The sequence below is a fragment of the Stegostoma tigrinum genome, unplaced genomic scaffold (genome assembly GCF_030684315.1).
Source record: "Stegostoma tigrinum isolate sSteTig4 unplaced genomic scaffold, sSteTig4.hap1 scaffold_216, whole genome shotgun sequence".
NCBI lineage: Eukaryota > Metazoa > Chordata > Chondrichthyes > Orectolobiformes > Stegostomatidae > Stegostoma > Stegostoma tigrinum.
In genome coordinates, this window is record NW_026728153.1 from 137459 (window position 1) to 150857 (window position 13399).

The 13399-nt window shown below is 57.6% G+C and overlaps 1 long non-coding RNA gene across 1 annotated transcript in view; it reads right to left on the minus strand.

Moving 5' to 3' along the window:
* Positions 1-13399, minus strand: part of LOC132207938 (uncharacterized) — a 159343-nt gene that overhangs the window by 128880 nt on the left and 17064 nt on the right. Inside the window, exon 2 of the long non-coding RNA XR_009444026.1 lies at positions 3362-3523. This is a non-coding gene — a long non-coding RNA (uncharacterized LOC132207938). The remainder of the gene's footprint in view (positions 1-3361; positions 3524-13399) is intronic.

Sequence of the window (13399 nt, forward strand, 5' to 3'; positions counted from 1 at the left end):
ACCTCAGCACCTCGGTGCTCATAATCCCTCAGGAGAACCTCTTTCCTCTTTCTTCCATATCAATGGTACCTGTGTGGACCACGATAGCTGGATTTCTACTCCTCCCACTTCAAGTTCCTTTGTAGCCGAGATGGAATCTCCTGAACCTGGGCACCAGGCAGGCAACACTACTTTCGAGACTCTCGATCCTGGTCACAATGAACAGTGTTCATTCCCTAACTATACTCCCTCTGATTATAACTACATTTCACTTTCTAATCCCTCTTCAATGTCCCCCTGTACCACAGTGCTACAGTCAGTTTACTCATCTTCCCTATACCCTGCACTCTCATCCACACAGGAAGAAAGAATCTCAAACCTGTTAGATAAGATCAAAGGCCAAGGTTCCTTCTGCACTACATCCTGAAACCTTCCACCTGCCCTGTTCTTTGTCATTGGCCACTGACCAAGTTTCAGCTAGTTAATCTAAGGTGTGTGACTGCCTCCTGAAGCACAGCATTCCCCAGTAACTGTCCCCCACATGATTTGTTGATTGGTAAAAACTGAGATTCCAGTTCATCAACCCTAGCTGGAGTATGGGGCCTGACCACTCGCCCGTCATGTAGGTACAAATCATCATCTGGCCTGGCATCTCCATTTCAATTACTTCGATCTTAATTTGATTTGAAAACATTCTGGTCTTTTAGTTTGTAGCCTGTAAATATTTCTCCGATTTACTTTCAATCTGAAAGCTACCGATAATAGATTCTTAAACCAGTAGCGATCACCAACCAATGAACCTGGTTCACCCTCTCGGTCCCTGATTCTGGCTTCAATTCACCCTGTCTCAAAAAAAATGCTTACCAACTATCAGGCAAAAAAAGCAAGCAAATGGCACCTCTTACCCTCTGCACTGACTTACCGGATTGCCACCAAGTTCCCCAAAATATATATTCACTAGGTGCATTTCACTCGAGATGTGATCTCTCCTTCCAGAACGTGCAAAGTATACTGATCCATAGCAATATACTACCTTCAAAACCTCAGCTCTTAGCTTATTACTTTTGAGTACATTCTCAATGCTTTCTCCAAGTCCAAACACAACACATTTACTGGTTTTCCTCTATTAATTCTCCTCCCAAAACTTCCTCCAAAAACCCAAACAAATTAGCCAGACATAATTTCTCTTTCATCAGGCTATGGTGATTCTGTTTGATTAGATTCTGATTTTCCAAATGTTCTGCTACAATTTTCTTCATAGTTGATTGCCACATATTTCCAACAATAGATGTTAGGCTGGTTCGGTTGTAGTTATCTTCTTTTTGCCTCTCTCCTTTTTAAACAGGGATGTCACATCGGCATTTTTCCAGCCCTCAGATGCTTCTCTGAAATCTAAACCTTTTTGAGAAATTACAGTCAAAGCAGACACCGACTCTGAAGCTCATTGTTTAGAATCTTAGAAAGTAAACCATCACGGCAAAGAGTCCAATCTGCTTTCACTCCATTAGATTGTCTACTGCTACTTCTCTCATGGTACTGATGGTGTGGTAGTGATGTGTTTAATTCCTCCCTGTGTTCTTTAATAATAAGGGGATCCTTGAAGTATCTTCCACTGTAAAGACTACCCTTTTCTCATTATCACTGATAATGGGAACTGCAGATGCTGGAGAATCCAAGATAACAAAGTGTGAAGCTGGATGAACACAGCAGGCCAAGCAGCATCTCAGGAGCACAAAAGCTGATGTTTCAGGCCTCGACCCTTTTCTCATTATCATTGTTTCTTGATTTAAAAATTAACCTGGCCGTTACAGCCTAGCATATGATTAATGGCATTACCTCTAAAACCTTCTTGGCTAAAGTGTTCAATAAATTGCTGCAACCTGAAAGAAGTAATTCTTCCCTGAATTAATGGGCAACCAATTTGAAAATGTGGCCTCTGGTCGTAAAATCTTTCACAAATGGGAGTAATCTCTACGGATATACACTATCAAGCCTCTTAAGAATCTTAAATGTTGAAAAAATAAGATTGTTTTCAATCTTAAAAACGCCAATGAACGTAGTCCCTGCCTGCCCAACTTTCCTAAGCATAGCAATCCCCTCCGCCATTTCCGAAATCAACCCAGTCAACATGAGGTGTACGGCCTCCGCAGCATTCGCTCTGTGGCTGTACATGACTTGTCAGTTACCATCTTGCTGCTACAACTCTACTTCTATTAACGATGCAGTCCTCTGTCCATCCGAACATACTACCGTTGAACACACGGGCTCTTTTCCTTCGAGACACCTTACGAGCTGTACCTTATCAAATGCTTTGTTGAAATCTCAATGTACGACATCAACTGGTGGTCCTTCATCAGTAATGTTTGTTTCCTTCTCAAAGCACTGTAGCAAGTTTGTCAAGTATTATTTCCCCGTTATGAAAGGATGTTCACTCTGTAGGATGTTATAGCACACTCAGTACCCTGTTATTTCATCTTTCATTGCCGGCATGAACATCTACCCAGGTTGACCTAAATTGGCAATACTTGCTTACTATTTTGTCCAAGTATCTTTGTAATAATGGTGTTATGTTCACCATCTTTCAATCCTCTGCGAATTTTCCACAATCTAAGGATTCTTGGAACATTATCATCAGTGCCTCCATTGTATCTGTCGCTGCGCTGTTCAACATGAGAGGATACAACTCATCACACACCTTGGATATTTTCTCTACTGATTGGAGTCATGTTTGGAATTCTGTGCAGTGACATTCACTTTTAACAGTTTGCTAAATACTACCAGGAACAGAAATTGTCATCCAGCTGCAACTAAACTAAAGCTTTCAGCACAGAAGGAAGTGTTTCAATTCATTATGAACCCAATAACTCCTGAAAAGGGCAATACAATTTGCCTCAGTCCATAAATGTTCTTCCTCCAACATCCTGAGATGCATCATCTGTATTTCTTCAAATTTACCACAGATTCTGTTTCAATCATCCTTTCAGCAATACGCATGACAACAATTCGGCATTTTTAGTCCCCCTGTAGCCTCCGTTGCACATGTGCATTGTTAGATGATTATTTATTTGCGTGCCTGCTTTTTTGCTCGAATGGATAAAGGTAAATTTCTGTTCTTTTGTCATCAGAGCTATTGCCTCCTCACTCTCATCTTCCTTGTTTTATCCTGTGCTGGAATATTTAATTTGTTGACATATCTGAAATATGTTGTTGAATGGATCGGGTTTTGTAACATTGCATTCCCCATAGACCACCTACCGATGCTGTTGCTTGTTCTCACAGTTATTATCTTGCAGAGTGGAAAATGCAGTTTGAAAGCAATGGAACATTATCGATGAAGAAGTTGATGCATAAATTGCTGCGATCTTCCAAACTACAAACTCACCTTCAATTCTTTCTCGGTCAGAGCATTATGCCGGCGCAAATGAATCGTGTTCTCAATGGGACTTCCAAAACCATGGAATTGAATTTTCATGTTGATTTCTTCTTCCCTCTTCAGAAATGCAAAGTAATATCGTGATGAAGCTTCCAAGGCGATGATTGTGTCCTTCAATGAACGGAAAAGTGACTTTTAGATTCACGGAAATATTTCACTACTTCTATAGACATGAAAGGCAAACATTCTCCCTGCATATGACCCAGTCTCATTTTATCGTATCTTTCTGATTTTACATGCCACGGGATAATCATTGCAGTGTAACAGAAATGTTGATCATGGAAATTTATCACTGTTTTCATAAATAATGGCAAATTTTCAACATCTTGCAATTGTATGAAGGCTCAGTCTCATCACACCTCGCCTGCTGCACAAAGACATTCTTAAACTGCTTTCAATGTTAGGGTTGAAACAAAACACAATCATGACACAAATGCATCAACACACCACTTTCAACAGGATCTGATATCCTTGCCAGGCACTGGAGGGGTTGCGGAGACTGGTGAGTGGATAAAGTCATTCCTCTGTTCAAGCAGGAAAACAGGGACTTTCCAGGAAACTACAGACTGGTGAGTGTCTCATGTCTCAAAAGTATGGGCTAATAAGGGACAGCCAGCATGGTATTATGCAAGGCAGGTTATGTCTTACCAAGTCAGTTGAAGTTTTCACGGAGGTGACAAGGGTGATCAATTCGGATCGAACAGTTGATAACATATACATGGATTTTACGAAGGTTTTCAATAAGGTCCCTCATGGTATGCTCATCCAGAAGATTAAGATCCATGAGATCCATGGTGACTTGGCCTGCCCATATAAGGCAGACGGTAGCGGTGGAAGGCTGACAAAGATAACACAGTATAGGGCTGGAGGAACACAGCAGGCCAGGCAGCATCAACAATGTCAGCTTTCCTGTTCCTCTGATGCAGCCTGACCTGCTGCGTTCCTCCAGCTCCACACTTGGTTAACTCTGATTCCAGCATCTGCAGTTCTTGCCGTCTCAGTGGTGGAAAGCTGTTTTTCTGGCTGCAGCTCGGTGACGAGTGGTGTTCCGCATCGATGTGATTTCTGCTGTTTGTGATATGTGTAAATGACTTGGTTGCAAATGCAGATGGGGGATCACTAAGTTTGCAGATGATATAAGGACCAGTGGACTTGTGGACAGCATGGAAGGTTGTCAAAGGACACAGCAAGATACAGACCAATTGCAAACACGAGCGGAGAAATGGCCGATGGAATTTAATCTGGGGAGGCATGAGGTGTTGCATTTTAGGAGACCAAGTGTTAAGGAAAGGGACACACAGTTAATGGCAGGACCCCAAACAGCAGTGATGTCCAGAGGGATCTTGGGGTCCTAGACCATAACTCCCTGACAGTAGCCACACAAGTAGATAGGGTGGTCAAGAAGGCATATCGCATGCTTGCCTTTATTCATAGGGGAACTCAGTGCAAGAGTCAGGATGTCACATTGCAGCTTTACAAGACTTTGGTGAGACCACACAGAGTATTGCATTCAATTCTGGCCACCACATTACACTAAGGACGTGCAGGCTTTGGACAGGGTGCAGAAGAGATTTACCAGCATGCTGACTGGAATAGAGGGTATGAACGAGAGGGAGAAGCTGGAAAAACTCTTCATTTTCTCTGGAGCAGTAGAAGCTGAGGGCAGGCTTGATAGAAGTCTATAAAATTAGGAGATACATAAATACAGCTAACGGTCAGAAAATTTCTCCCCCGGAGTTGAAGTGTCCACTATTAGGGGGCATGCATTTAAGCTGAGAGGGGGGAAAGTTCAAAAGAGATGTGAGGGGCAAATATTTCACACTGAGCATGTTAAAAGTGTGGAATACAGTGCCCGGGGTGGTAGTGGATGCAGATACGATGAAAGCATTTAAAAGGGACTTTTAGTTAAGTGCGCGAATAGGTAAGGAATGGAGGACTATGGATCAAGGACAGGCAGAAGGGATTATTTCATTTGTTGTCATGTTTGGCCCAACATGGTGGGCCAAAGGGCACATTCCTGTTGCTGTCGTGTTCCAAGTTTTATGCTCACTTGTATCATGATTACAAAAAGTAGGATTGGGAAGAATTTTTGAGAAGCGTTTGTGAACATTATTTCATGTAAGGACAAACGGGATAAGGATCAGGTGACACAGCACAAACAGATTTTGGAGCCCATGATGAATCATACGGACCTCACAAGCACCAATGATCAGAGGGATCTCAGGATCTTGATGTGCATGCCTGTTGATCCCCCAATGTAATGGACCAGGTCGTTGAAGTGGTTTGGAAGGCACATTGGATACTTGTCTTTATTAGACTTAATATTAAGTGATAGAGTTTCAGAATAGGCAGGGTATGTACAAAATGTTGGTTAGGCCCAACAGTGAAGTCAACGGTGAGAAAATACAGTGAGACTTGGACAACGATCAGGCTTGGCCTGATAAAGGTTAAGTTACATTTGCGCCACACAAGTGCTAAGCAGCAATCAGCACCAACAAGAGAGAATATGACCACATCAAAAAAATTCCATGTCCTTACCCTCACATCATCCTTACATTTATTTTTTTTTTAAACGTGCAAGTGCTATCCAAGCCATGCAAGGCTATGGGCCAGGTGTTGGAAATGAGGTTAGAACAATTCAGTGCTTGTCCTTGACTGTCACAGAATCCGTGAGCTGAAGAATGTATTTCTCCTGTATTGTAGACGACTCAGGTGCTTGGCTATCCACGAAACCAAGGTTAACACTGATCTAAAACTAAACTGGGTCAGTTATACAATCAGCAATAGCCAGGTCCATGGTACAAACCACCCTGCTGTGGGACAGGGTCAGGCAAATCCAAGTGAGCGAACGTGGTTGGAGACTCATTCGTTGGGGGCATAGATTCTGTAGCCACATTTGAGACACCAGGGCTGCGTGTTGCATCCCTGCTGCCAAGGTCAAGGGCATCTCTGATTGGGTGCCAGAAATTCTTAAGGGGGAGGGTGAGCAGCCAGAGGCCACTGTGCACGTTGGTACCAATGACATAGGCAGAAAGAGGGATGACATCCTGCGGACTGTGTACAAGGAGTTAGCAAAGAGGCTGAAAGGCAGGACCGAGAGGGTAATAATTTATGGGTTACCACGAGTGCCACATGTTAGTGAGTTAAGTCAGAGAAAGATAGGTGAGATGAAAATGCATGGTAAAGGAGCTGGCACAGGGGGCTGGATTTCCGGTTCATGGATAATTGGGACCATTTCTGAGCAAGGGGTGACCTGTGTAAGAGGGATGGGAGGCAAGACGCTGTGAGCGGGTCAGGGCTGCGGAGGCCGGTCCCTGTGAGCGGGTCAGGGCTGCGGGGGCCGGTCCCTGTGAGCGGGTCAGGGCTGCGGGGGCCGGTCCCTGTGAGCGGGTCAGGGCTGCGGGGGCCGGTCCCTGTGAGCGGGTCAGGGCTGCGGGGGCCGGTCCCTGTGAGCGGGTCAGGGCTGCGGGGGCCGGTCCCTGTGAGCGGGTCAGGGCTGCGGGGGCCGGTCCCTGTGAGCGGGTCAGGGCTGCGGGGGCCGGTCCCTGTGAGCGGGTCAGGGCTGCGGGGGCCGGTCCCTGTGAGCGGGTCAGGGCTGCGGGGGGCAAGTCGCTGTGAGCGGGTAAGGCCTGCGGGGGGCAAGTCGCTGTGAGCGGGTAAGGGCTGCGGGGGGCAAGTCGCTGTGAGCGGGAGAGGGCTGCAGGGGGCAAATCCCTGTCAGCACGACAGGGCTGCAGGGGCCAGTCCCTGTGAGCATGTCGGGCTGCGGCGGCCAGTCCCTGTGAGCGGCTCAGGGCTGCGGGGGCCAGTCCCTGTGAGCGGGACAGGGCTGCGGGGGCCTGTCCCCTGAGCGGGACATGGATGCGGGGGCCAGTCCCTGTGAGCGGGACAGGGCTGCGGGAGCCAGTCCCTGTGAGCGGGACAGGGCTGCGGGGGACAGTCCCTGTGAGCGAGTCAGGGCTGCGGGGGACAGTCCCTGTGAGCGGGTCAGGGCTGCGGGGGCCAGTCCCTGTGAGCGGGACAGGGCTGCGGGGGACAGTCCCTGTGAGCGGGACAGGGCTGCGGGGGACAGTCCCTGTGAGCGGGTCAGGGCTGCGGGGGCCAGTCCCTGTGAGCGGGACAGGGCTGCGGGGGCCAGTCCCTGTGAGCGGGACAGGGCTGCGGGGGCCAGTCCCTGTGAGCGGGACAGGGCTGCGGGGGCCAGTCCCTGTGAGCGGGTCAGGGCTGCGGGGGCCAGTCCCTGTGGCGGAACAGGGCTGCGGGGGCCAGTCCATGTCAGCGGGACAGGGCTGCGGGGGACAGTGCCTGTGAGCGGGACAGGTCTGCGGAGGCCAGTCCCTGTGATCGGGTGAGGGCTGCGGTGGCAAATAGCTGTCAGGGGGTCAGGGCTGCGGGGGCCAGTCCCTGTGAGCAGGTCAGGGCTGCGGGGGACAGTCCCTGTGAGCGGGTCAGGGCTGCGGGGGCCAGTCCCTGTGAGCGGGACAGGGCTGCGGGGGCCAGTCCCTGTGAGCGGGACAGGGCTGCGGGGGCCAGTCCCTGTGAGCGGGACAGGGCTGCGGGGGCCAGTCCCTGTGAGCGGGACAGGGCTGCGGGGGCCAGTCCCTGTGAGCGGGTCAGGGCTGCGGAGGCCAGTCCCTGTGGCGGAACAGGGCTGTGGGGGCCAGTCCATGTCAGCGGGACAGGGCTGCGGGGGACAGTGCCTGTGAGCGGGACAGGTCTGCGGAGGCCAGTCCCTGTGATCGGGTGAGGGCTGCGGTGGCAAATAGCTGTCAGGGGGTCAGGGCTGCGGGGGCCAGTCCCTGTGAGCAGGTCAGGGCTGCGGGGACCAGTCCCTGTGAGCGGGTCAGGGCTGCGGGGGCCAGTCCCTGAGAGCGGGTCAGGGCTGCGGGGGCCAGTCCCTGTGAGCGGGCGAGGGCTGCGGTGGCAAATATCAGTCAGCGGGACGGGGCTGCGGGGGCCATTCCCTGTGAGCGGGTGAGGGCTGCGGTGGCAAATAGCTGTCAGGGGGTCAGGGCTGCGGGGGCCAGTCCCTGTGAACGGGTCTGGGCTGGGGTGGCAAATAGCTGTCAGGGGGTCAGGGCTGCGGGGGCCAGCCCCTGTGAGCGGGTCAGGGCTGCGGGGGACAGTCCCTGTGAGCGGGTCAGGGCAGCAGGGGCAAGTCCCTGTGAGCGGGTCAGGGCAGCGGGGGCCAGTCCCTGTGAGCGGGTCAGGGCTGCGGGGGCCAGCCCCTGTGAGCGGGTCAGGGCTGCGGGGGTCAGTCCCTGTGGCGGGACAGGGCTGCGGGGGCCAGTCCATGTCAGCGGGACAGGGCTGCGGGGGACAGTGCCTGTGATCGGGTCATGGCTGCGGGGGCCAGTCCCTGTGAGCGGGTGAGGGCTGCGGTGGCAAATAGCTGTCAGGGGGTCAGGGCTGCGGGGGCCAGTCCCTGTGAGCGGGTCTGGGCTGCGGGGGACAGTCCCTGTGAGCGGGTCACGGATGCGGGGGACAGTCCTGTGAGCGGGTCACGGATGCGGGGGACAGTCCCTGTGAGCGGGTCAGGGCTGCGGGGGACAGTCCCTGTGAGCGGCTCAGGGCTGCGGGGGACAGTCCCTGTGAGCGGGTCAGGGCTGCGGGGGCCAGTCCCTGTGAGCGGCTCAGGGCTGCGGGGGACAGTCCCTGTGAGCGGCTCAGGGCTGCGGGGGACAGTCCCTGTGAGCGGCTCAGGGCTGCGGGGGACAGTCCCTGTGAGCGGCTCAGGGCTGCGGGGGACAGTCCCTGTGAGCGGCTCAGGGCTGCGGGGGACAGTCCCTGTGAGCGGCTCAGGGCTGCGGGGGTCAGTCCCTGTGAGCGGCTCAGGGCTGCGGGGGACAGTCCCTGTGAGCGGCTCAGGGCTGCGGGGGACAGTCCCTGTGAGCGGGTCAGGGCTGCGGAGGACAGTCCCTGTGAGCGGGTCAGGGCTGCGGAGAACAGTCCCTGTGAGCGGGTCAGGGCTGCGGAGGACAGTCCCTGTGAGAGGGACAGGGCTGCGGGGGCAAATCGCTGTGAGCGGGTCAGGGGTGCGGTGGCAAATAGCTGTCAGCGGGTCAGGGGTGCGGGGAACAGGGCTGCGGTGGCAAATAGCTGTCAGCGGGTCAGGGGTGCGGGGGACAGTCCCTGTGAGCGGGACAGGGCTTCGGTGGCAATTAGCTGTCAGCGGGTCAGGGGTGCGGGGGACAGTCCCTGCGAGCGGGTCAGGGGTGCGGGGGACAGTCCCTGTGACCGGCTCAGGGCTGCAGGGGACAGTCCCTGTGAGCGCGTCAGGGCTGCGGGGGGCAAGTCGTTGTGAGCGCGACAGGGCTGCGGGGGGCAAGTCGCTGTGAGCGGGTCAGGGCTGCGGGGGGCAAGTCGCTGTGAGCGGGTCAGGGCTGCAGGGGGCCAGTCCCTGTGAGCGGGTCAGGGCTGCAGGGGGCCAGTCCCTGTGAGCGGGTCAGGGCTGCAGGGGGCCAGTCCCTGTGAGCGGGTCAGGGCTGCAGGGGGCCAGTCCCTGTGAGCGGGTCAGGACTGCAGGGGGCCAGTCCCTGTGCGCGGGTCAGGGCTGCGGGGGCCAGTCCCTGTCAGCGGGACAGTACTGCGGAGTAAATCGCTGTGAGCGGGTCGGGACTGCAGGGGGCAAGTTGCTGTGAGCGGGTCAGGGCTGCGGGACCCAGTCCCTGTGAGCGGGTCAGGGCTGCGGGACCCAGTCCCTGTGAGCGGGACAGGGCTGCGGGACCGGGCTGCGGGACCCAGTCCCTGTGAGCGGGACAGGGCTGCGGGACCCAGTCCCTGTCAGAGGGTCAGGGCTGCAGGGGCAAGTCGCTGTGAGCGGGTCAGGGCTTCGGGGCCCAGGCCGCTGTGAGCGGGTCAGGCCTGCGGGGCCCGGTCCCTGGAAACGGGTCAGGGCAGCGGCGGCAAGCCGCTTCGAGCGGGTTAGGGCGGTAGGGGCAGGCCGCTGCGAGCGGGTCTGGGCTGCGGGGGCAATACGCTGTGAGCGGGACAGCGCTGATGGGGCCAAGCCGCTGTGAGCGGGTCAAGGCGGCGGGGCCCAGTCCATCCAGCGGGTGAGGAGGGCGGGGGCAGGTCGCTGCGAGCAGGTCAGGGCGGCGGGGGCCCGTCCCTGTGAGCGGGACACGGCTGCGGGGAGGCAATACCATGTGAGCGGGACAGGGCTGCGGGGCCCAGTCCGCTGTGAGCGGGACACGGCTGCGTGGGCCAGTCCCTGTGAGCGGGACACGGCTGCAGGGGGCAATACGCTGTGAGCGGGTCAGGGCTGCGGAACCCAGTCCCTGTGAGCGGGTCAGGGCTACTAGGCCCAGGCCGCTGTGAGCGGCTCACGGCTGCGGGGCCCAGTCCCTGTCAGCGGGTCAGGGCGGCGGGGGCAGGCCGCTGTCAGCGGGTCAGGGCGGCGGGGGCAGGCCGCTGTGAGCGGGTCAGGACTGCAGGGGGCAATACGCTGTGAGCGGGTCAGGGCTTCGGGGCCCAGGCCGCTGTTAGCAAGTCAGGGCGGCGGGGCCTGGTCCCTGTCAGGGCGACAGGGCTGCGGGGGCCAGTCCGGGAGCGGGTCAGGGCTGCGGGGGACAGTCCCTGTGAGTGGGACAGGGCTGCGGGGGGCATTACACAGTCAGCGGGACACGGCTGCGGGGGTCAGTCACTGTGAGCGGGACAGGGCTGTGGGGGGCAGTACGCTGTGAGCGGGACAGGGCTGTGGGGGGCAGTACGCTGTGAGCGGGACAGGGCTGCGGGGGGCAAGTCGCTGTGAGCGGGACACGGCGCGGGGGCCCGTCCCTGTGAGCGGGTCAGGGCGGCGGGGGCAGGCCGCTGCGAGCGGGTCAGGGCGGCGGGGCCCAGGCCGCAGCAAGCGGGTCAGGGCAGCGGAGCCAGAGTCCCTGTGAGCGGGTCAGGGCTGCGGGGGCTAGTCCCTGTGAGCGGGTCAGGGCGGCGGGGGGCAATACGCTATTAGCGGGACAGGGCTGCGGGGGCCAGTCCCTGTGAGCGGGTCATGGCTGCGGGGGCAGGACGCTGTGAGCGGGACAGGACTGCGGGGCCCAGTCCCTGTGAGCAGATCAGGGCTGTGGGGGCCAGTCCCTGTGAGCGGAACACGGCTGCGGGGGGCAGTACGCTGTGAGCCTGTCAGGGCAGCGGGGGCAGGCCGCTGTGAGCGGGTCAGGGCTTCGGGGCCCAGGCCGCTGTTAGCAAGTCAGGGCGGCGGGGCCTGGTCCCTGTCAGGGCGACAGGGCTGCGGGGGCCAGTCCGGGAGCGGGTCAGGGATGCGGGGGACAGTCCCTGTGAGGGGGTCAGGGCTGTGGGGACCAGACCCTGTAAGCGGGACACGGCTGCGGGGGGCAGTACAATGTGAGCGGGTCAGGACTGCTGGGGGCCAGGCCCTGTGAGCGGGTCAGGGCTGCGGGGGGCAATACCATGTGAGCGGGACAGGGCTGCGGGGCCCAGTCCGCTGTGAGCGGGACACGGCTGCGGGGGGCCGTACGCTGTGAGCGGGTCAGGGCTGCAGGGCCCAGTCCCTGTGAGCGGGTCAGGGCTGCGGGGCCCAGTCCCTGTGAGCGGGTCAGGGCTGCGGGGCCCAGTCCCTGTGAGCGGGTCAGGGCTGCGGGGCCCAGTCCCTGTGAGCGGGTCAGGGCTGCGGGGCCCAGTCCCTGTGAGCGGGTCAGGGCTGCGGGGCCCAGTCCCTGTGAGCGGGTCAGGGCTGCGGGGCCCAGTCCCTGTGAGCGGGTCAGGGCTGCGGGGCCCAGTCCCTGTGAGCGGGTCAGGGCTGCGGGGCCCAGTCCCTGTGAGCGGGTCAGGGCTGCGGGGCCCAGTCCCTGTGAGCGGGTCAGGGCTGCGGGGGCCAGACCCTGTGAGCGGGACAGGGCTGCAGGGGGGCAGTGCACTGTGAGCGGGACAGGACTGCTGAGGGCCAGTCCCTGTTAGTGAGCCACAGCTACGGGGGTCAGTCCCTGTGAGCGGGTCAGGGCTGCGGGGGCCAGTCGCTGTGAGCAGATCAGGGCTTTTGGGGCCAGTTTCTGTGAGCAGGACACGGCTGCGGGGGGCAGTACGCTGTGAGCAGGTCAGGGCTGCGGGGGCCAGACCCTGTGAGCGGGACAGGGCTGCAGGGGGGCAGTGCGCTGTGAGCGGGACAGGACTGCTGAGGGCCAGTCCCTGTTAGTGAGCCACAGCTACGGGGGGCAGTCCCTGTGAGCGGGTCAGGGCTGCGGGGGCCAGTCGCTGTGAGCAGATCAGGGCTTTTGGGCCAGTTTCTGTGAGCAGGACACGGCTGCGGGGGGCAGTACGCTGTGAGCAGGTCAGGGCTGCGGGGGCAAGTCCCTGTTAGTGGGTCAGGGCTGCGGGCGCCAGTCGCTGTGAGCGGGACATGGCTGCAGGGTCAGTACGCTGTGAGCGGGTCAGGGCTCCGAGGGCCAGACCCTGTAAGCGGGACACGGCTGCCGGGGGCAGTACGCTGTGAGCGGGACAGGACTGCTGGGGACAAGTCACTGTGAGCAGGACACGGCTGCGGGGGGCAGTACGCTGTGAGCGGGTCAGGGCTGCGGGCGCCCGTCCCTCTGAGCGGGACACGGCTGCGGGGGGCAATACCATGTGAGCGGGACAGGGCTGCGGCTCCAATCCGCTGTGAGTAGGACAGGGCTGCGGGGGCCAGTCCCTGGCTGCGGGACAGGACTGCGGGGGACAAGTCGCTGTGACCGGGTCATGGCTGCAAGGGCCAGTCCCTGTGAGCGGGTCAGAGCTGCGGGGGCAAGTCACGATGAGCGGGTCAGGGCTGCGGGGGCAAGTCACGATGAGCGCTCAGGGCTACGGGCTCCAGTCCCTGTGAGTGGGACACGGCTGCGGGGGGCCAGTACGCTGTGTGCGGGACAGGGCTGCAGGGCCCAGGCCCTGTGAGCGGGACACGTCTGCGGGGGGCAGTACGCGGTGAGCGGGACAGGACTGCGGGGTGCAAGTCGCTGTGAGCGGGTCATGGCTGCGGGGGCAGGTCCCTGTCAG